At 37.8% G+C, this 25513-nt stretch overlaps 2 pseudogenes; both read left to right on the top strand.

Annotated features, from left to right (window-relative positions):
* Positions 1-3740: 3740 nt before the first annotated feature.
* LOC101094084 lies at positions 3741-4315 on the top strand (annotated as a pseudogene).
* A 779-nt stretch (positions 4316-5094) lies between these two features.
* LOC101088912 lies at positions 5095-23560 on the top strand (annotated as a pseudogene).
* Positions 23561-25513: the final 1953 nt, after the last annotated feature.

Below are 25513 nucleotides of genomic sequence, written 5' to 3'. Positions count from 1 at the left end.
CTCTCCCTCTCTCTCTCTCTCTCTCTCTCTCTCTCTCTCTCTCTCTCTCTGCCCCTCCCCCACTCATGCTCGCTCTCTGTCTCTCTCTCTAAAATTAAATATATATATATATTTTTTTTAATTTGGCATGAGAAATAACTAGGTTTCAAGTTAAAATTTAGCAAACTACAACATATTTTCTCTGATCTGTTCCATCTCTCCCCACTCCAACTTTTTAAACATATAGATTATTATGTATTCTCCTAGAAATTTAAGATAAATGATTTTTTTCTAACTGTAGCTAAATACTATCTTTTGGCATTATTCTTCAGATAACCAAATATCATAATCCCTTAGGAGGCTAAAAAAGGTCAAACTACTAATACTTTATTTGGACATAAACTTAAAAAGATAAAAAGTCACTCTAGATACTATTTATTAATAGTAACTTATTGGTAACAGTAAACACATATCCGTATTCCCTGAAGGGAGATCCTGAATAGTAAGACATTGCCTGACTATTTTTTGTTTTGTTTTGTTTTTCTTTTCAAATTTTTATTTAAATGCCTGAGTGTTAAGTATAGGCATATTAGCCTAAGATATGAGAATTTGTTCTCAGTCTATGTTCTCACAAGAGTCCCAGACCACACTGAAATGAGAGGAGGAATGACCACTTCATTTCAGCCACATTTTCAAAAGTTAATTTGTCACTTGTTGGGATGAGCACTGGGTGTTGTATATAAGCAATGAACCATGGGAATCTACCCCAAAAACCAAGAGCATACTTTACACACTGTATGTTAGCCAATTTGACAGTAAATTATATTTTTAAAAAATGAAACAAGTTACTGGGGTGCCTGGGTGGCTCAGTCGGGTGAGCATCCAACTTTGGCTCAGGTCATGATCTCCTGGTCCGTGAGTTCAAGCCCTGCGTCGGGCTCTGTGCTGACAGCTCAGAGCCTGGAGCCTGTTTCAGATTCTGTGTCTCCCTCTCTCTCTGACCCTCCTCCATTCATGCTCTGTCTCTCTCTGTCTCAAAAATAAATAAATGTTTTTAAAAAATGAAATGTTACTAATAAAAAAAGTTAATTTGTCTGATTTTTTTTAAGTGCTGGTTTAGATTTCTAAAACTACCCACAAGTGTCAAATGATCAGAACTTCTGGATAAATATCTTATAATCCCATGAGTTCTCGCAATAAAAATGACCCAAAAATTTACTTGAGGCACTTGTACTACTATGAAGTCCCTGAAAGCTCAAGGACTACCCAACTCCACACTTTACTTAGAAGTCAGAAAGGGAAAAATAAAAAAAGAAGAAGAAGAAATTAAATATTGTCAGCAGTTAGGACCCATCCACACAACCAGAAATATTCTCCTCAAAAATGATTATTATTTTAGCTAATATGTGTTGAATGTTTACAATGGACTAGGTTTTCTAAGTGTTACAGTTCTTATTGTATCTAAATCTCAGAGTAACTCTAAAAGGCAGGTGCTACGATGTTTACTTTACCACTGAAGAAACCAGGACGCTGAAAGGTTATATAACTTGCCAAAGGCTCACAGGTAGTAAACAGAGAAGCTAGCAGTTGAAGTCATATAGTCTGATTCCTTTGACAGTATTATCCAAAAGGGTTATAGACTGGGGCACCTGGCTGGGGCAATTGGTAGAGTAAGCGACTCTTGATTTTGGGGTTGTGAGTTTGATCCCACATCGGGTGTAGAGTTTACTTTAAAAAGTTAAAAAAATAAAGGGGATATGGATTCTATGTCTTAATATATCAATATTTACTCAATAGGCTCAGTCAATATGTACAATTGTAGGTAGTCCTATCCCTACTTTTCTGTCCCTTTTGCAACAGAGAATCCTGAGCAACAGGAGTTAAGATGCTCATGGAAAAAGCCATCATTTCATGTTGAAAAAGAAGGGGAGAAAATTCTATGAACAATAAAAAAAAGTGATTGCATTTCCAGGAAAGTAGCAAACCATATACCCCTAGGTTACCTTGCTGTGGTCATAAAGTCTGCAAGTTACATTTCAGTAACTTTTGTAGCCTTGGACTACAGTTTACTATTATTGACCTCAAAGCTAATCACTGTATCTATTTCCACTCTAACAAAAACTACTTTAGGATAAAGTACAAGAGCTAAGTCTTCATTTGTTGCAAGGATGACTCAGATGCTATAGGCTTCTAATTTCTGTTTCTATTTCACCTTGGTATAAAGTGCCATATCTTTTCTCCAGAGGTAATCATAAAATCCATTAATGGGTACGACCTCAGGAGGAGTCAGGGGTTGAGATCCAACACAAAGCCTCTTCTGCAACCTCCTACCAGCATTAGAGAGTCCATTAATCCTAGGAAGTTCCGCTTTCCTTCAAAGAGATAAAGGAGCTCCCACTTCCAAGGAGGTCAGGGATAGATGAAGGGAGAGGCAGGAATGCCTATTACCTAGTAACAAGAATATTTATTACCTAGCAATAAAAGTATTCTTGTGTTTTAACATGATTGTTCTAATGTTATATCAAAATAGCTGCATCAAACTATCGCCAGTACCTAAAATGACTATATCTAAGTATTCCCTGGACTTCTGGTTCTATGATAACATGGAAGAGGAAATGTACTTCTCCATATTCCTTTCACTAAGTATAATTAACAACCCTGAATATTATATATAAACACATAAGGTGACTCTGAAAGGTGGAGAGAAGAAAGACCAGGTAAGGACCTTGAGACTCAAGGTATGGCATAGTGTTAAATTCCCTGGATTTCCCTTTTGCCTAATATCCTGGATTGGGTACATTAGAAGCTTGTAACCAGGACACACCCATGAATGCAGTCTAAACATGCTTTAAGTAAAACTTGTTCTCTCTAGCCAAAGGACCAGGATAAAGGCAGTCCAGTAAGACAGAAAACTTTTAGACAATAACCACCTTACTCCAGCCAAACACTATGGGATAAAAATTGTGGTTGCACCTCAACCCATGACAGAATAAGACAGGTAGGAAACCTAGACTTCTACCTTTACAAAGTCATAACTAGTCATCTCTTCCCCTATATCAGGGTGGTGCAAAAAAGGCAGAGTAGATAGCCAGAACTTTCATTTTGACCCAGTGGTAAGGAGGCCCCCCATTCCATGGTGATAGTGGAGGCCATGTCAGGTGCAGTAATGAGGCATTCTTTCTCCTCCCAACCAAGATGATATCAGCAGAGGCCTAGTAAAGACTTGAAATTTTGTCTCTGCCCCAAAATAACAAGAGGCTCTTCCCCATGGAATGTCAAAGGTGGCCTAGTAGAAAACATGGACTTGCATCCCTAATTGGCAGTAATGAAGCAATATACCACTTCCAATTCTTGTGTGGTGACTACAGAGTCCTATGAATGTTTAATAAGATCCACAGTCTCATAACATAATAGCCCCAATTGCCAGGACACACTAAAAATAATCATTCATCATACTAAGAATCAGGAAAATCTCAATATGAATGAGGAAAAGAAAATCATCAGATGAAAACAAGAAGTTACAAATATCAGAATTATGTGACAAGGATTTTAGTCATCATGGTGCTTCTATGAAAAATTATGTAAAAGCTTGAAGAAAATGAAAATATAGAAAGTCCCAGAGTTCCCATCAAATAAATATAATGTCCAAGCAAAGAAATAAAAGACATAAAGAAAAATCAAATTTTAGAACTGAAAATATAAACCAAAATGAAAAATTGCTAGAAGGGGCCAACCGCAGAACAGAGTTGATAAGGGAAAGAATGAGTAGATGTAAACATAGGACAGTAGAAATTGCCCACTCTGAGAAGTATGAGTAGGAACTCAGGAAGACTCAGCTTATCAAAGCTGCCCCAGCGATGAAAACAAGCTCTGTGTTTGAAGACCCAGTGATCAGCAAATCCTCCAACATGATGATGAAAGGCAGAAACAAAGTACTGGCCACATCCTTCATGATGCAGACTCTGGAAGCTGTGAAAGGAAGCATTTTGAGAAGTACCATGCTTCTGCAGAACAGGCAGCCATCAAACGCAACCCCTACAACATCTTCCACCAAGCACTGGAGAACTGTGAGCCTGTGGTTGGGCTGGTACCCATCCTCAGAGGTGGCCATTTCTACCAGGTCCCTGTGCCACTGGCTGACTGGCGTCGCCACTTCCTGGCCATGAAGTGGATGATTACTGAGTGCAGGGAGAAGCACTGGAGGATGCTGACGCCAGAGAGGTCATCACATGAGCTGCTGGAGGCTTTTCACAACCAGGGCACTATGATCAAGAAGTATGACATGAACAAGATGACTGAGGCCATCCATGCCCTAGCTCACTACTGCTGGTGTTAGAGAGAGGGTAGAGGCTCAAGGAGCAGCCCAGGGCTCTCTGCTGCAAGAAACAATAGGAGCCACTGTCATGATGAAAAACACTTGTGTGTTAAGGGTATAGTTCCTTTTTAAGCTCAGGCAGGCCTCATAAGGATGGAGCAACATATTTATTGCTTCTTAGTCCTTTCTTTGGGGGCTAGAAATTGTTCTTCCTGTTTTATCACCTTACAAAGAGAGAACATGTCAATGTGGATTTCCCCCAGGAAACTTAGGGCCCATCCAGCTACTCTTCCTTCAATTTGGGTAGAACTTAGAATGATATGAAAGGAAGCAGTTTTAATATTAGAAAAGGTTTATTAAAAAATTCTCACCCTGAACTGGTGTAGTATGTGATATGGTACTGCCATTTATTAAAACCAACTAGAAATGAAGAGGAAGAGGAAGAGGAAGAAGAAGAAGAAAGGAAAGAAGGAAAGAAATAAAGAAGAGAAAGAAAGAAATAAAAAGAAGGAAGAAAGAAGAGAAATTACTCTTTCTGAAAAACAGAAAAAAATAGATGGAGAAAAGATACTTAGGGACCTGACGTTCTGTAACAAAAGATCTAACATCCATGCCATCAGATTCCTATCAGGTTATAAGAAAGAATGACACTAAAGTAGTACTCAAAGAAATAATGGCTGAGGGGTCCCTGGCTGGCTGAGTCGGTAGAGTATGCGACTCTTGATCTTGGGGTCATGAGTTCAAGCCACATGTTAGGTATAAAGCTAACTATAAAACAAACAAATAAGTAAAAATAAATAATGGCTGAAAATCCCCCAAATTTGCCAAAAGACATAAACCTACAAATGCAAGAAGGTGAGCAAACCTTAAACAGGATAGACCCAAAGAAATTCATGTCACAATACATTATAATCAAACTGCTGAAAATTAGAAGCAAAGAAAATCTAGAAAGTAGCAAGAGATAAATGACACTTTATTTCCAGGGGAAACTAATGCAAATTACAGCAGATTTCCAATACAGGTTCAGGAGAAGTACAACCTTCTCTACACAACTCCTACTTGTGACTCTACCTTGAGGCCAGAAGGAAGTGGCACACTATTTTTAAATGCTAAGCAAAGAAATATCAACCCAGAATTCCATATGCAGTGAAAATATTCTTTATGGAAAAAGGAGAAATCAAGACTATCTTAGATGAAGGGAAATTAAGAGAATTTGTCACCAGAAGACCTACCCTAAAAGAATGGCTAAAGGCAATTAATGAAACAGGAAGTAAATAATAAGAGAAGGAATCTTAAAACATTAGGAAGAAATAAAGTATAACGGGAAAAGTAAAAACTTTGGTAATACAATAGACCTTCCTTTTCCTCAAGTTTCTCTACACTAATAATGAACTGTCTGAAAAAGAAATTTTAAAAAATCACATTTATATTATCAAAAGAACAAGAAACTTAGGAATAAATTTAACCAAAGAAGTGAAGATTTATACTGTGAAAACAGTAAGACATTGATTTAAGAAATTGAAGAAAATGTAAATAATTGGAAAGATATCCCATGTTCATAGTTGGAAGGATATTATTTTTTTAATTTTTTTATGTTTATTTATTTTTGACAGAGAGAGAGAGACAGAGCATGAGCAGGGGAGGGGCAGAGAGAGGAAGACACAGAATCCGAAGTGGGCTCCAGGCTCTGAGCTGTCAGCACAGAGCCCGACGCAGGGCTTGAACTCACAGACCGCGAGATCATGACCTGAGCCGAAGTCAGACGCTCAACCAGTTGACTGAGCCACCCAAGTGCCCCTTGGAAGGATATTATTAAAATTTCCATACTACCCAAAGTCATTTGTAGATTCAATGCAATCTCTACCAATATTCCAATGCCATTTTTCACAGAAGTAGAACAAACAGTCCTAAAACTCATATGGAACCACAAAATACCCTGAATAGCCAAAGTAATCTTGAGAAAGAACAAAGCTGGAGACATCACATTCCTGATTCCAAACTATATTACAAAGCTATAGTAATCAAAATAGTATGGTACTGGCATAAAAACAGGCACATACACCAATGGAACACAGTTAAAATCCCCAAAATAAACCCACTCATATACGGTTAACAAATATGTGACAAGGGAGCCAAGAATAGACAAGGGGAAAATGATAGTCTCTTTAACAAATGGTGTTTGGAAAACTGGATAATCACATGCAAAAGAATGAGCTCCAGTCTTATACCACTAACAAAAATTAACTCAAAATATTTTTTTTAGTTTATTTATTTTGAGAGAGAGGTAGCATGAGTGGGGGAGGGGCAGAGAGGGAGGGAGAGAAAGATGTGGGGCTCCATCTCATGAACTGCAAGATCATGACCTGAGCCGAAACCAAGAACTGGATACTCAACTAACTGTTCAATTCAGGCACCCCAAACTCAAAATATTTTAAGGACATAAATATAACATCTGAAACATTATAACCCCTAGAAAAAGACATAGGAAGAAAGCTCCTTAACATTGGTCTTGGCAATGATTTTTTGGATGCGATGCCAAAAGCACAGGCAACAAAAGCAAAAAAATCATCAAGCAGGATTTAAACTAAAAAGCCCTGCACTGCAAAAAAAAATAAATAATAATAATAATCAATCAGTAAAATGAAAAGGCAACCTATGAAATAGTTGAAAATATCTATCTATCTAACCATCTATCTGACAAGGCATTAATATACAAAACATATAAGGAACTCCTATAAGGAACTCATATAAGGAACTCCTCCATATAAGGACCCAATAGCAAAAAGGAACTTAAAAATACAATTAAAAATGACCAGAGAAACTGAATAGACATTTTGCCAAAGAAGATATACAAATGACCAATAGGCACGTGAAAAGGGGCTCAACATCACTAGTCATCAGGGAAATGCAAATGAAAACCACCTGTTAGAATGGCTATTATCAAAAAGACAGGAGATAATAAGTGTTAGTAAGAATGTGGAGAAAATAGAACCTTCATGCACTGTTGGTAGGAATGTAAATAAATTGGTACAGACACTATGGAATAAATACAGAGGTTGTTCAAAAAATTAAAAATAGAACTACCACATGACACAGCAATCTCACTTCTGGGTGCATATCCAAAGGAAATGAAATTAGGATCTCAGATATCTGGACTCCCATGTTCATTGCACCATTATTCACAATAATCACAACATTGAAACTGCCTACATGTCTAAGGATGAACGGAATAAGATGTGACACACAGACACACACAATGGAATATTATTCAGCTATCAGAAAGGAGAAAGGCCTGCCATTTGCAACAACATTTGGACCTTGAAAGCATTATACAAATTGAAGTAAGTCAGAGAAAGACAAATACTGAATGATATCACTTATATGTGAAATCTAAAAAGCCAAACTTATACAACAGAGTAGAATGGTTCTTGCCGGGGTCCTAGCAGTAGGAGAAATGGGAATGTGTTGGTTGAAGGGTACAAACTTCCAATTTTAAGATGAATAAGTTCTGGAGATCTAATGTACAGCATGGTGACTATAGTGAACAATACTACATTATATATTTGAAAGTTGCTAAGCGAATAAATCTTAAATGTTCTCACCACACCAAAATATGATAATTTGAAGTGATAGAAGTGTTAACGAACCCTGCTGTAGTTACAATTTTCTAATAAATACACATGTATCAATTCATCATGTTGTACACCTTAAACTCACACACTGTTATATGTCAATTATATCTCAGTAAAGCTGGAGGAAAAAATTAGAAGGAGGAAGGGAGGCAAAAACAGAGGGAAGAAGGGAGGAAGGAAAGAGAAAAAGGTTGAAGGGACAAGACTAGAAAAAAGAGTTAAAAAAAAAACAAAAAACTGTCCTCACAAAGGATCTGATTTTAAATGAATCAGTCTGTGTGGCAATTTATTTTCCAGGACATTGTTGAAAATAATAGAACAATCAGCCAGCAATTAGTGGCGCTTAATAGGTGGGCGTGCTCAGGGAAAGAGACAAAGAGAGCCCTGCCAAACAACTATCATTCTAAGGTGACTGTGCACATGCCCAATGCTGTGTCCTCCAAGAAGTGCCTATCAGAAGTGCATACAATAGAGAGGAAATACATTTCATTAAAAATGATCCAGTTAAAATAAATGATCCAGTTACCAGAAACAAACAAAGAAGTATAACAAACACCCCCACATACACACAGGTGGGATGGAATGTGGACCTATAACCAGAGTTGCTACAACATGTTACCTAAAATGTCCCATTTCCAACAAAAAATTATAAGACATGCAAAGAAACAGCAAAGTCTGACCCATATATGGGGGGCAACAGAAATTGGCTGAGAGTGGACAGACATCATATTTAACGGACAAAGATTTCAAAGTGGCCAAGAGAAACATATTCGAAGCAGTATAAAATATCATGCTTAAATAAGTAAAGGTATGGTGACAATGTCTCATTAAGTAGGGACCATCAATAAGAGGACAGAAACTATAGAGTCGCCTGGGTAGCTCACTCGGTTAAATTAACTTCAGACTCTTAATTTCGGCTCAGGTCATGATCTCACGGTTGGTGAGTTTAAGCCCCACGTGGGGCTCTGTGCTGACAGTGTGGAGCCTGCTTGGGATTCTCTCTCTCTCCTTCTCTCTCTGCCCCTCCCCAGCTCGTGCTGTCTGTCCCTCAAAATAAATAAATAAAAACTTTTTTTTAAAAAGGTTAAAACTATAAAAAAAGAACCAAATGGAAATTCGAAAGCCTAAAGTATCATAACTTAAAAGAAAAATTTACTAGAGGGGCTCCACAGTTAATTTGAATTGCCAAAAGAATTAGGAAAGAAAGAAAGAAAGAAAGAAAGAAAGAAAGAAAGAAAGAAAGAAAGAAAGAAAGAAAGAAAAGAAAAGAAAAGAAAGAAATAGCAAGTATGAAAATAGATATTATATAATCAAAAATCAAATTAACACAGAGGAAAAAAGAAAATAAAAGCTGCGGTGTCGGGGTGCCTGGCTAGCTTGGTAGAGCATGTGATTCAATCCCAGGATTGTGAGTTTGAGCCCCACATTGGGTATAAAGATTACATTAAAAAAATAGCTTCAGAGAAATATGGGACCTGCAAAGTACACAATGTGCATGTAACAGAAGTGCCAGAAGGGAAGAGATTAAGGTGCAGAAAAAATATTCAAAGATATAATTGCTGAATATTTTCAAATGTGATGAAAAACTTTATACATCTAAACAGCTCAATGAATTTCAAATACAATAAAAGCAACCAGATCCACAGAAAGATACATTATAATAAAAATGCTGAAAGCCAAAAGACATGGAGAAAATCATGAAAGCAACAACAGAATCGTTTATAAAGAAATCCCAATAAAATGAATAGCTGACTTGTCATCAGAAACAATGGAGGACAGAAGGCAGGAGAGAAACATATTCGAAGTGCCAAAATAATAACAAAAAACTATCAACCAAGAATCCTATATCCCTCAAAGCTATCTCTGAATAATAAATGTGAAATAAAGACATTCCTTGATCAACACAATATGAGAGAATTTGTTGCTTAGCGGACCTACCTTATAAGAAATACTAGGCTGAAAGCAAGTGACCCAGACAGTATTTCAAATAAAAAAGCAAAAAAAAAAAAGCAAAAACTACTTGTAAAGTTAATTATATGTCATTATAAAAGACAGTATAAATGCATATTTCTTTCCTTTTGTCTCTTGACCAACTTAAAAAAACAATTAAAAATATATGTATAATTGCACTGAAGGGCCTACAATATATAGAAATGTAATAGGTTTGCCAATAACGCAGGGGAGGTGGTAGGGATCAGAGCTGTACTACATGGTAATGTGGATCAACAGAAATAAATGAAGAAACCAGAAATGGGAAATAAGGTCAATATAACAAAAGCTAAACATATATATACACGTTCCTCTTGCTCCTGTTTCTTTAAAATATATAAAATTGTATGAAGTAGTAATTATAGCACTATGTTATTGTGCCTTTAACATATATAATACATGTATCAATAACATCACAAAAAGAGGAAAAAGGGAACAGAGGTACACAGGAGTAACCTTTCTGTGTCTCACTGGAACTAAATTAGCATAAATCTGAAGCAAATTTTGATAAGATGTATATGGTAAGCCTAAGGGACCATGAAGGAACAACAAAGGAAATAATTCAAAACTATAATGGAAAAGTTAAAGAAATTAAAATTGTACATTAGAAAATATTCACTTAAAGCAAAAGAAAGCAGTACATGAGAAAGAGTAACAAAAAGGCATGGGACATATAGAAAACAAAAAAGGAAAAATAGTATAAACAAAATAATATTAGTGACAACGTAATTAAAAGGCAGAATTTATCAAAATGGATAAAAATCAAGCTCTACCTGTATGCCATCTACAGGACACACACTTACTATTCAAACATATAAACAGACGGGGTGCCTGGGTGGCAGCTAAGCAACCGACTTTGGCTCAGGTCATGATCTCGCTGCTCATGAGTTCGAGGCCCGCATCGGGCTCTGTGCTGACAGCTCTGAGCCTGCAGTCTGCTTCAGATTCTGTCTCTGTCTTTATGCCCCTGCCCTGCTCGCACTCTGTCCCTGTCTCTCTCTCTCTCTCTCAAATATAAAAAATTAAAACATAAAAGTTTTTTTACTTAAAAATAGATATAAATAGATTGAAAGTAAAAGGATGGGGAAAAATCTATCCTGCAGACAGCAATAGTAAGAAAGCTGGAATGGCTATACTAATATCAAACAAAATGCACTTTAAAACAAAAAAGTGCTTTTAGAGATAAAGAGGGATATTTTACAATGATAAAAGGGACAATCCATCAGGATTATATAACAAGTATAAACCTACACATTCAATTATAGAGCACCAAATTACATGAAGCAAAATCTGACAGAAATTAATAAACAATCGATTCTACAATAATACTTAGAGAGCAAAAAATCCATATTCAATAATGGATACAACAAGACAAAATATTAACAAGGAAATAGAAGAACTGAATAACACTATAAAATATCTATACCTAATGGACATATATAGAACATGCCTCCCAAGAACAGCAAGATATACATTCTTCTCAAGTGCACATGGAATGCTCTCCACAGTAAATCATTTGGTAGGCCATAAAACAAGTCTCAGTACCTTTAGGAGGACAGAAATCATACAAAGTATGTTCTTCAACCACAATAGAACAAAACTGTAAATCAGTAACAGAAGGAAATTTGGTATGTTCACAAACACGTACAATTAAACACCACACTCCTAAATAATCAATAGGTTAAATAAGAAATCATAAGGGAAATTTGAAAGTACTTTGAGATAAATGAAAATGATAACACAAATACCAAACCTTACAGGATCCAGTAAAAACAGTGCTTAACAGGATTTTATAGCTATAAATGCCTTTTTAAAAAAAAAAAAAAAAGAAAGAAAGAAAGAAAGATCTCAGATCAATAAGCTAACCTTCCACCTCAAGGCACTGGGAAAAGAAGAGCAAACTAAACCTAAAGCAAACAGAGGTTAAAAAAATAATAAAGATTAGATCAAAGGTAAAATAGAAAATAGAAAAACAATAAAGAAAAATCAATGAAACCAAGATTTGGTTCTCTGACAAGATCAACAAAATTGACAAACCTTTAGCTAGACTGATCAAGAAAAAAAAGACATAAGACTCAAATTACTAGAATCAGAAATAAAAAAGGTAGCTGCTAGAGACTAAATGTTTGTGTTCCCCTCCAAATTCCTATTCAGAAACCTAATCCCCAACATGATGATATTTGGAGGTGGGGTCATTGGGAGCTCTCATGAGTGGAATTAGTGTCCCTATAAAAGAGACCTCAGAGAGCTTCGCTGCCCACTTCTGCCATGTGAGATCACCATGAGAAGACAGCAGTCTACAACCAAGAAGAGGGCCTCTCCAGAATTCAACTATGTTTGGCCTCCTTATCTCAGCCTTCTAGCCTCAAGAACTGTGAGAAATAAATGTCTGTTGTGTATACGCCACCCAGTCTATGGTACTTTGCTATAACAGCCCAAGCTAAGAGACATTGCGGAGATAAAAACAATTATGAAGCTAATAGACATTATAGAAATAAAAACAATTATAAACAATTATAAAAAAATTGCAGGCCAATAAATTAGATAACGAATGAAATGGATACATTGCTAGGGAACACAAATGAGCAAAACTGATTCAACAACAAACAAAAATATGAGTAGACTTTTAACAAGAAACTGAATCAGTAATCAAACACTTCCCAACAAAGAAAAAGCCCAGGATCAGGTGACTTTACAGGTAAATTTTGCCAAATACTTAAAGAATTAATGTTGATTCTTGAAAAATTTTCCCCCAAAAAAGAAGAGGGAACATTTCCAACTCATTCTGAGTCCCTTGTTACACTGGTGCTAAAATCAGACGACGACATGATGTGGAAAAAAAAGCTACATACCAGTATCTCTTAAGAATACAGACTCAAAAATCTTCAACAAAATACTAGCAAACCAAATCCATCAACATATAGAAAGAATTATACACCATGACTAGCTGGGATTTATCCCATGAACACGAGGGTATATTAACTTGGAAAAAAAATCAATAAATATAATACACCATGTGAACAGAATTAAAAAACAAAAAACACACGGATCATCTCAATAGATGCAGATAAAACATCTGAGAAACTCCAGCACCTTTTCATATCAGTAATACTCAAACTAGGAATAGAAGGGAACCATCAGTCTGATAAAAAGCATCTACAAAACACCTATAGCTAACATCCTACTTAATGGTAAGAGATGGGTGTTTTCCCTCTAAGACTAGTAACAAGACAAGAATGTCTGCTCTCACCACTTCTATTCAAAATTTTTACTGGAGTTTCTAACCAGGACACCTAGTCGAGAAAATGAAATAAAAGATATCTAGATTGGGAAGGATGAGGTAAAACTATCTCTATTCACACAAGACATCATCTGGTATGTAGAAAATCCTAAAGAATCCATTTTTTTGAGTAGGCTCCACACCCAACATGGGTGGGGCTTAAACTCACAACCCTGTGATCAAGAGTCACATGCTCTACTGAGTGACTGAGCCAGACGCCCCAAAAGAACCCATTTTTTAAATTAATTTTATTTTTTAATTTACATCCAAATTAGTTAGCATATACAAGAACCAATTTTTTTAAGTAGACCTGAGCTGAGATCAAGAGTCCAACACGTCACCAACTGAGCCACCCAGGTACCTCCCAAAAGTATCCATTTTTGAAAAACTGTAAAAATTAATAAATGAGTTAAGCAAGGCTGCAAAATAGAAGACAAATATATAAGAATCAATTGTCTTTCTATACATTTTCAATGACCAATATGAAAATGAAATTAAGAAAACAATTCCATTTAAAATAGCATCAAAAAGAACACAACATTTAGGAATAATTTTAATGAAAGAAATGCAAAACTAGCTGGGCACCCAGGGAAGAAGGGATGCTTGAGTTTGAAGGCAGTCAGCAGACAGAATCCTTTCTTGTGCGGAGGTCAGTCTTTTTTCTCTTAAACCTTCCAACTGATTAGATGAAGTCCATCCACATTATGGAGAGCATCTAAAAAATATCTTCCCAGCAACATCCACGCTAATATTTGACCAAATATCTGGGTACTGTGGTCTAGCCAAATTGATGCATAAAATTAGCCATCACAGATTGGAAGACATAATATTGTTAAGATAGTAGTACTCCCCAAATTGACCTAAAGATTCCATTTAATCTATATCAAAATACCAACTGGCTATGTTCTAGAAATTAACAAACCGATCCTAAAATTCCTATGGAAACTCAAGGAAGTCACAAAGCCAAAATAATCTTAGAAAAGAACAAAAGTTGGACTTAAAATTTCCTGAGTTCAAAATCTACTACAAAACAACAGTAATCTAGACAGCATGGTACTGGCATAAGAATAGACATGTAGATGAGTGGAATATAACTGAGAGCCTAGAAAAAAGCCCATGTATATGGTCAGTTGATTTTCAATAGACACACCAATACAATTCGGTGGGAAAGAACAGTTTTTTCAATAAATGGTGCTTGGACAACTTGATAGCCACATATAAAAGAATGAGGTTGGATCTGTATATCACACAACATACAAAAATTCAAAATGAATAAAAACCCAAATATAAGAGTCAAAACCATAGGGCCGCCTGGGTAGCTCAGGTGGTTAAGTGGCTGACTCTTAATTTCAGCTCAGGTCATGATCTCAGGGTCGTGAGACTGAGCCCCACATCAGGCTCTGTGCTGACAGTGAGGAGCCTGCTTGGGATTCTCTCCTTCCCTTTCTCTCTGCCCCCCAACTCCTGCTCACACACACTCTCTCTCATTCTCTCTCTCTCAAAATAAATTAACTTATAAACATTTTTTTAAAGAGTCAAAACTATAAAACTCTCAGAAAATAGAATATGGATTTGTCAGTGGAATCTTAGATATGACGCCAAAAATGCAAGCAACATAAGAAAAACAAGTAACTTAAATGTCATAAAAAATTTTAAGAAACTTTTGTTTCTTAGGATTCTATCAAGAAAGTGGAGACAACTCACAGAAATGGAGAAAATTTTTGTAAATCATATACCTAATAAGGGACTCATACCTAGAGTATATAAAGAATGATTAAAACACAATAATAAAATGACAACCCAATTTTTAAAACCAGCAAATTATCTAAACAGACATTTCCCCAAAGATATGGACAATAAACACATGAAGCAATGTTCAATGTCATTCATTATCAGGGAAATATAAATAAAAATCACAATGAGATACCACTTCATACCTACCGGGATGGTTATACAAAAAGGAAAAGGATAATTAGAGTTAGTTTGGTGAGGATATAAAGCCATAACCCTTATACACTGCTGGTGGGAATATCAAACTGTGTAGTCACTTTGGAAAACAATCGGGAAATTCCTCAAAAAGTTAAGCATAAAGTTACCATTTGACCAAGCAATTCTACTCCTCCTAGATATATGCCCAAGAGAAGTGAAAACACATCCACACAAAAACTTGTGCACAAAAGTTCATAGCAGCATTATTTGTAATAGCCAAATGGCAGAATCTACTCAAATGTCCATCAAATGACGAAGGGATAAACAAATATTGTATCTCTGTCTGATGGAATGTTAGTCAACCATAAGAAGAATGAAGTACCGATACATGTTACAACACAGATGACCCTTGAAAACATGCTAAGTAAAGGCAGTCACAAAAGACCACATAATATAATATTCCATTCACAAAATGTCCAAAATTGAGAGAGAGAGAGAGAGAGAGAGAGAGAGAGAGAGAGAGAGAGAAAGGTAGATTTGTGGTTGCTTAGAGGGTTGCAGGGTTTCTTTTTGGGTGATAAAGATTGTGGTGATGATTACACAATTCAATATATTAAAACCATCGAATTGTGTACTTTAAGTGGCCAAATTGTTTGGTATGTGAATTATGTCTCAATAAAGTTGTAAAAAAATATAGATAAATCAAAATGGAATTCTAAAGAAGGTATGAGGAAATCAAAAGAATGAAGGAAAAATAAACACAAAAGTGAAGAACAGAGAGAACAAAAAACAAAGAATGTTACACTTAAGCCCTAACATATAAATAATTACATTAAATGTATACAGTCTAAATACACAAATTAAAAGACAAAGTAGCAGAATAGTTTCCAAATATGACACAATGATATGCTTATAAAAGAAACTTCAAATATCAGAATATACACATGTTGGAAGTAAAAGGCTAGAAAAAGTTATATTATTCATATATTAAACAAAGAAAAGCAAGTGTGGCTATATTAATATCAAATAAAGTAGACCAGAGCAATGAAAATTATCAGAGATAAAGAGGGAGAGGACATTATATAATGAAAGTGTCAGTCTATTAAGATGACATAACACATCCCCATTGTTTATGCCCCGAACAACAGAGCTGCACAATATATGAAGCAAATACTGATAGAATGAAAGGAGAAACAGACAAAAAATTATAATTGAAGACTTCAAAACTCTTGTTTCAAAAACTGACAGAACTAGGCAGAAAATCAACAAGCATATAGCATTCAACAACACCATCAACTGACAGGGTCTAAATGGCATTTATAGAACACACCAGTCAACGACAGCAGAATACATATTCTTTTCACATGCACATGGAACATATACCAATAAACAAAATCAATAACAGATAACAGGAAAATCTCCAAACCCTTGGAAACAAATCAAAATCTAAATAATCCTTAAGGCAAAGAATAAGTCTTAAAGAAATTAAAATAATACACTGAATTGATTGAAAATAAAAATAAACATATCAGACGTTGAAGGATATAGCTAAAGAAGTGCTAAAAAGAAATTTATAGGATTAAATGCTTATATTAGAAAAGAGAAGGGACACCTGGGTGGCTTAGTGGGTTAAGCTGTCTGACTCTTGATTTTGGCTCAGGTCATGATCTCAGGGTCAGTCGTGAGACTGGGCTCTGCTCTGGGCATGGAGCCTGCTTAACAGTCTCTATCCCTCTGCCCTTCCCCTACTCATGCTCTCTTGTTCTCACTCTCTGTCAAAAATTTAAAAAATAATAATAAATAAATTAAAATTCAGAAAAAAAAAAACAAAAAGAAAAGAGAAAAAGTCTCAATAACCTAAAGGCCTGACTTAAACTAAAAACAGGGGCACCTGGATGGCTCAGTCAATTAAGTGTCCGACTTCAGCCCAGGTCATGATCTCACAGTTTGTGAGTTTGAGCCCAGCATGGATGGGGCTCTCTGCTGACAGCACAAAACACGCCTCAGATCCTTTATTTCCCTCTCTCTCTCTCTCTCTGCCCCTCCTCGGCTCACACACTCTCTCTCAAAAACAAATAATAAAACATTAAAAAAAGAAACTAAAAACAAACTCAAAGCAAGCAAAGGGAAGGAAATAAATAGTGGAAGTCTATGACATTGAAAACAGAAATAATAAAAGTTGAGCTTATCAGTCTTGGGGCACCTGGCTGGCTCAGTGGGTAGAGCATGTGACTCTTGATCTCAGGGTTGTGAGTTCAAGCCCCATGTTAGGTGTTGAGTTCACTTATTAAAAAATAAAGTTGAGTTTATGAGTCTATATAGTTCACAGACTCTACCTTCTTCCATTTTGAAAATCAGAACAGTATCTGTTCCTCTCCCAGTTTCCTTACTGGGAAGTAAGTCCATTTTCATGATTCCTTAAAGATTCCTAAACAGCAGTGCTATAATCCCATCTGTGATCAGTCCCCTAGGATATAAACTGTGCCAAAAGACTTGAGGTCACAAGCTCAACTTTTATCTTGACATTGGATTCATTCTTACCATGCAGAGTTCTACCCTTTGGGACGAAGGCAGAAGCCAAATGGAATTTGAATACTTCTCTGTTTCTTACAACAATATCAGCCCTAACCACCAGACCCTAGCTCTCAGTGGCCATCAGAGTAACTCTGTAGAACCCTAAGACTCTGGAAAACAGTTTGAAACTCAATATACTAAACAATAAAAATAGAAAAAACAAGGCTCCATAAACTCAATTTTCAGCAAGATTACAATCTCACTGCCTGACCATGGCTTTTTCTTTTCTTTTCTTTTGTTTAATGTTTATTTACTTATTTTGAGGGGGGAAGGGGCAGAGAGAGAGGGAGAGAGAGAATCCCATGCAGGCTCCATGCTGTAGCACAGAGCCTGATGCAGGACTCAATCTCACAAACCATGAGATCATGACCAAAACCAAGAGTCGGAGGCTTAACTGACTGAGCCACCCAGATGCCCCATCTGACCATGTCTTATTAACCTGTGCCTGTTTGCCCTCCTTTAAAAAATGTAGACATTATACTCATTCTTGTGTGAACACGCTAATGGGAGAGTGACTCTGGAACCATCCTCTTGTCTTAAACCTTGATAAGTATAATGTCATAATCATTAGTAAACCTCAATGCAACCTCTAGATATACTTTGGTGATAGAGTTTCTTTTCCAATAGCCTAGAAGTACACAGTTTCAGCATGCAGATAAACTCCTTCAAGAGCAACAAAACATGAAATACAACAACCTTGGATAAAAATTTAAAAATCACAGCACAGAATAAATTGATTCCTGAAATATTTACTAAAATAGCAGCCAGTATCCAGTAGTATATCACTGAATACCTTCCTGCAACAGGAGAATCTGAGCCAAAGAGGTTTTATCTTCAATGTATTTTTGGAACCTGTATTTATGAACCAAATCTGCGTTGTTCATTGAAAAGTAGTTGTTTAGGAATTTGTTATGCTCTACTAAATGAGAATATAAAGGACAAGAAATATGCTCCATTATGAGCATAAACACTCTTTCCTGCCTCCTCCTTTTGTTTTTCTGCCTGCTCAGTACTGGGAAAGGCCCTTGGGAGATACAAAAAGGTAAAGGAATGGACCCTACATTGAGGGAATTTATGGCCTAGTTGAGCTAACAGACCTAAGAAGTATAATAATGCAATAAACATGACAAGGTTGCTGGTGAGTATTCTGGGAGTGTGAAGGCTATGGGCTGTTGGGTCAGAGAAGGCACCAAGAAAGAGACTAAACCTGAATTAGGACTTAAGAAATGGCTAATATTTGGAGAGGCAGTAAGGAAAGAAAGGGCATTTCAGCCAGGTGGAGCAAAGTGATCAAAGATTCTAAAGAGTCAGAAATGTGTCAAGCATGCTTGAGAAACAATGGCTAGAATGGATGGTCTATGTTGAAGAATAAGAAGGATACAAGTAGGTCAAGACTATGGATGATATCCCATATTAAGGAGCTTTGGCCTCAGCACATTAGCTACTACTAAAGTGTAGCCACCCACATCAGAATCACCTGGAGAGAGTGTTTAAAATGAATTACAGGCCCGGAGTCCAATGACTCTGATTCAGCAGGTTTAGGGCTGGGGCCAGGGAACCTGTATTTTGAACAAGCATCCCCCCCCCCCCCGCCACACACACACACACACACAGACCTCATCAAGTGATTCTGATGCCTGATAGAATATGAGAACTGCTTCAAGCAATGGAAAGTCAATGAGAGGCTTTTAGAAGAGGAGTACCATAGTGATACAGCAGTGATTTAGGAAAATAAATCTCCAGTTGTATGCTGGGTTGATTGAAGAAAAGGAGATATGGAAAGTCAGAGAGAAGGCTTTCCAATAGTCCAGGTGTTCAATTTAATCACTGTGATTTATCCATCCCTCTGCTCCCAGGGCCTAGCATACAGTCGGATACACAGTAATTCACTCAGAGGCAGACATACTTGTGAAGTTAATGAAGCTTAATGCTTTAGAGTCCCTTACTTGCATAGACCCTTTCCCAGTCCCTTCTTTTTTTTAATGTTTATTTTTATTTTGAAATAGAGAGAGTACAACCAGGGGAGGGGCAGTGAGAGAGGGAGAAAGAGAATCCCAAGCAGGCTCTGCACTGTCACTGTCAATGCAGAGCCCAATTCAGGGCTCAATCTCACAAACCAAGAGACCTGAGCTGAAATCAAGAGTCAGATGCTCAACCGAATGAGCCACCCAGATGCCCCTCTTCCTTTTTTTTAATTTAAAAAATGTGGAGTGCCTGGGTGGCTTAGTCAGTTGAGTGTCCAATTCTTGATTTCGGCTCAGGTCATGATCCCAGGGTCATGGGATCAAGCCCCACATCAGGCTCCGCACTGAGCACGGAACCTGCTTAAGATTTCTCTCTCTCCCTCTGCCCCTCTCACTCGCTCATGCACTCGCTCTAAAAAGATTTTTAATTTAATTTTAAAAATAAATAACTCACATATATACCTATTTTTGAATTCTTTAAGATGGCCCCCCAAATTGTATAAAGTCTCAGACTCCACAAATACTAGATCCAGCCCTTTATTCAGTGTTTAATTTTTTTAAATTTATTTTTTTAAGTTTCTTAACTTATTTGGGGGTGGGGGGTAGGGCAGGGAGGGTTAGAGAGAGAATCCCAAGCAGCCTTGTGCTGCCAGCACAAAGCCTAATGTGGGGCTCTATCTCACAAACTGTGAGATCATGACCTGAGCTGAAATCAAGAGTCAGACGCTTAACCGACTGAGCCACCCAGGCACCAAAAGTTTATTTATTTTGAAGTAGAGAGAAAGAGTGCACCTGTGCATGCATGAGTCAGGGAGGAGCAGAGAGAGAGGGAGAGAGAGAATCTCAATCATGCTCTGCACTGTCAGTGCAGAACTCGACATGGGGCTCAATCTCACAAACCGTGAGATCATGACCTGAGCTGAAATCAAGAGTCAGACACTTAACCAACTGAGCCACGCAGATGCTCCTTAATTTTTTTAGTAATACCTACACCCAACATGGGGCTTGAACTCACAACTGCAAGATCAAGAGGCATATGCTCTTCTGACTGAGTTACCCAGGCACTCCTGTATTCAGTGTTTATTGAGTTGAACTCAAAGATTTAATTTTTTGTGGGGCGCCTAGGTGACTCAGTTGGTTAAGCATCTGACTCTTGATTTTGGTTCAGATTATGATCTCAGTTTGTGGGTTTGAGCCCCACATATGGCTCTGTGCTGACAGCTCAGAGCCTGGAGCCCACTTTGGATTCTGTGTCTACCTCTCTCTCTGCCTCTCCCCTGCTCACTCGCGCTCTCTCTTAAAAATAAACATTAAAATTTTTTAAATAAAAAGTGTTCATTTAAAAAAAGATTAATCTTTTGACAAATCACTTAATGTATTCTTCCTCCTTGCTATACCTGTTTAACCCCAGTTTATTCTCAATATAATAGATGGATCCTATTAAAAGAAAAGTCTATATATATATCACTCTTGTGCCCAAACTCTCTAGTCTCAGAGTAAAAGTCAAATCTTTACAATGGCTATAAGGTCCTATACAACCTGGATCCTTGTTACTTCTCTTATCTCATCTCCTACTATCCCTTCTGCTCACTGTGTTCCAGTCCTATTAACCTCTTTGTTGTTCCTACACCATGCCAGGAATATTCCTGCATCAAGGCCTTTGACACTTCTGTTCCCTTTGCCTGGAATTCTCCTCCTTGCAGATATTCTCATGGCTCACTCTCTCACGTCCCTCACAGCTCTGCTCGAATGTCACCTTGTCAGTGACATCTTTTCTGACCACTTTCTCTAAACTGCAATCATGGGGCGCCTGGGTGGCTCAGTCGGTAAGCATCCGACTTCAGCTTGGGTCACGATCTCCCGGTTCGTGAGTTTGAGCCCCGCATCGGGCTATGTGCTGACAGCTCAAAGCCTGAGCCTGCTTCAGATTCTGTGTCTCCCTCTCTCTCTGCTCCTGCCTCACTCACATTCTCTCTCTCAAAAATAAATAAACATTAAAAAAAATGTTTTTAATAAATAAATAATAAACTGCAATCTTATATACATACTCCTTATACCCTTCTCTGTGTTAGGTATCTTCTTAGCACTTATCAATATATAACATATATTTCAATTTTTGTTTTTTACCATTAGAAATATAAGATCCATGAGGTCAGGGGTATTTGTCTCTCTTGTTTTCTGGTATATCCCTACCATTTAGAACAGTACTCAATTCATAGAGGTTGCTCAAAAAAATCCTCATTGAATGAATGAACGCCACTTTTTAGCTGTGTAACTTTGGATAAATCACTTAAGCCTCAGTTTTCTCATCTATAAAATTAGATAATAATAGCACCTACTTCATAGTCTTCTGAGGTTGGGAAGGAGATAATTTATTAACATTTAGTACAGAATCTTGCACAAAGTAGGCAATAAATGTTAACATGGGTCCTTGATAACTTAATCCAAAGAATACCACCTACTCTACTTCCATAGAAGACCAGCCTGAGCCAGGCATAACCTACTTAGCCAGGCCTGGCCAAACTCAACAACAGATCTGCAACTGCAAAAGCTATTTCCCTCCACTGATGAATGTCACTGACAAGTACAGAGGCAAATAGACACACAGAGAGGCAGATGTGACACACCAGAAGCTCATCCGGGACATGGTCTCAGGCTAGAAGAACTGGAATCTGTCTTGTTTTACAGAGACATGAAAAGGGAACCAAGCTACATGCACATTTTATTTGTAAGGAGTCAATCACAGTAGGAGTCCCACTAAAAGACACTCAGCACCACCCAACACATGCATACATCCTGGTGTGCATATCAAATAAGCCTTCTCTTTATTCCTTAGGCATGATGGGAAGCTAAATCAAGAGAAAACCTACTTACAGCAGGGGTCCTAACTATTGGTATAATATGATTGTTACCTAATTTGGAGACACCATTCTTTAAGCGAGAGCCAGCCCCTCTCACTCGCACCTAAGCATGCTAAGCTCAGTCAGGACCTAACGGGACCAATGTTGCTTCCAACATCTGCTCCTGGACTTCATCCTGGTTCTTCACTGTCTACTTATAGACTATAGATATGCATCTTCCTGAAAGAAAAGGGGGCTAGGGAGACAAAGAGTCTTTCATACCTTTATGTTACAATCTGCTCCTAACATACATGTGGGTCCAGCTTTAAGATCATAACTCTTGTTTCCTCTACATCTACTTGAAGAATAATTTCCTGTACACACTAATAATAGCAAAAATTACTAGCTGAAATTTAGCAATTACTATGTATGAAGCACCATATGGCCTTTACACTCATTGGTTTAATTTTTTAATGTTTATCTTTGAGACAGAGAGAGCACAAGTGGGTGTGCAGCAGAGAGAGAGAGACAAGCGTGAACAGGGGAGGGACAGAGAGAGAGGGAGACACAGAATCTGAAGCAGGCTCCAGGCTCCAAGCTGTCAGCACAGAGCCCAAGGCGGGGAATGAGCCCATGAACTGTGAGATCATAACCTGAGCCAAAATCAAGAGTCGGACACTTAACCAACTGAGCCACCCAGGTGCCCCTACACTCATTGGTATTAAACCTCCAGTAACAGGCAGGAGCTATTGAGGACAATCAGCCACAGCTGTGAGCTGCCTTGTGGCCATGGGCCTCAACAAGGGCCACAAGGTGACCAAGAACATGAGCAAGTGCCTCACAAGGCACACCAAGTTCATGTGGGACATGATCAGAGAGGTGTGCGGCTTCACCCCATACCAGCAGTGAGCCATGGAGCTGCCCAAGGTCTCCAAGGACAAGTGCACTCTCAACTTCATCAAGAAAAGGGTAGGGACACACATCCGTGCCAAAGGAAGAGAGAGGAGGTAAGCAACATCCTGGCAGCTATGAGGAAAAGGGTATCCAAGAAGGACTGAACCCCTCCCCTCTGTATGTAATAAAGTTTTTTTGGAACTTGAAAAAAATAAAAATAGAGAAACCATAAGTAACACATTAGGTAGGTACCATTTCCCCCATTTTACAAAGGGGGAATCTGAACTGACTCAGAAAGACTAATTTATTTACATAAGTTCATATAGCGAGTCAGTGATAAAGTCAGGATTCAAACAGATCTGCCTTGCTCCAAATCTATACTTGCCACTACAGAACACCGCCATCCTAGAAAAAGATAATTTAACCATATGCATGAAACTAACTTGAAGACATAAAGTCCATACCAATTAGGCAATGTAAAATTGAGAGAGACCAAGAGCAGTTTCATCCAACTCAGAAAATAAGAGCAACAGCATTTGGTTTTAGATAATAAATCTGCTCCTGATTCAGTCCTTCGGTAACTGTCAGAAAGGTCAATATTCACTTTCCCAATTTAGTTGGCTCCCTCTTGGTTGATTAAGAAGACTCTGTCTGCTTGGTCCTCAGATATCCTAAGCAGCCAGGTTCAGTGTGCTGGTGTATCAGTCTGGGTCCAATCAGGTGAAATAAATGACATGGTAATTTTAACAGGGAAAGTTTAATATAAAAACTACTAATTATATGGGGTGCCTGGGTGGCTCGGTTGAACATCTGACTCTTGATTTTGGTTTAGATCATGATCCCAGGACTGTAGGATCAAGCCCCGTGCAGGGTTCTGCACTGAGCACGGAGCCTGGTTAAGATTCTCTCTCCCTCTGTCCCTCCCCCAGCCTTGCACACACTCTCTCTCTCTAAAATTAAAGAAAAAAATTTAGTTACAACAGAAAATTATAGTAAGAAGGGATTGGCTAGGAAGAAGTAGAGACCATTCTAAATACAGAAATAGCAGGGGCACCTGAGTGGTTCAAATCAGTTAAGCATCTGATTCTTGATTTCAGCTCAGGTCATCTCACAGTGCGTAAGTTCAAGCTCTGTGCTGACAGAGTGGGGCCTGCTTGGGATTCTCTCTCTCCCTCTCTCTTCCCCTCCACTGCTTGCACACATGCATGCTCTTGCTCGCTCTCAAAATAAATAAACATTAAAAATAATAATAATAGTGGTGCATGGGTGGCTCAGTCAGTTGAGTGTCCAACTTTGGCTTAGGTCATGATCTCAGGGCTTGTGAGTTTGAACCCCACATCAGGCTCTGTACTGACAGTGCAGAACCTGCTTTAGATTCTCCCTCCCTCTCTGCCCCTCCCCCACTCAGACTCTCTCTTTCAAAAATAAACATTAAAAAAAATAAAAGAAACAAAAGAAATAATAAATACAGTAAAACTTTGGTCTGTGAACATAATTCATTCCAGAAACAGGCTTGTAATCCAAAGTACTTGTATACCATTGACTCAGTTGTGATCCCATGACATTCAGCATCATATAATACTCATATTGCAAGACACTGCTCATTTATCAAGTTAAAATTTATTAGAAATCGTTGTTCATCTTGCTAAAAACTTGCAAAACAAGTTACTTGCAATCCAAGGTTTCACTGTACAGAAATAACATATATAAGGAGCAATCACTACCCCCAATGCAGAGATTGAATTCCCAAGGAAGAGTTCCTCCTCAGTCCCACAACCCTCCTCCAATAGGGCTGGGATATAAACATTGGGGAAGAGGACATAGCCATGGCTGACTGGATGGCAAAGAGGTTGCTGTGATGCCACACCAGTAAAACTTGCCAGAAATTTGTTCTTTGGAACTTGTCAGAAATTCATTGTCATGGGAGTTCATGGGAAGTGTTTTAACAGAAGCACTCCGCTGCAAAATCACCTAAGAGAGCATTACCAGGAAGACCTTAGGGCAGCTGGGAGCTGCTGGATCCCTTGTACCATAGAAGCTAGGCCCTGGAGAAGCCACCCATACTACAGGAGTTAGACAATGGGGAAGCCATTTGTCCTGCATAAGTTCATTGTGTA

Source organism: Felis catus, chromosome X (assembly GCF_018350175.1).
Source record: "Felis catus isolate Fca126 chromosome X, F.catus_Fca126_mat1.0, whole genome shotgun sequence".
NCBI classification, from domain to species: Eukaryota; Metazoa; Chordata; class Mammalia; order Carnivora; family Felidae; genus Felis; species Felis catus.
The sequence above is the reverse complement of the archived record's forward strand: the minus strand, read 5'-3'. Positions and strand labels throughout refer to the sequence as shown.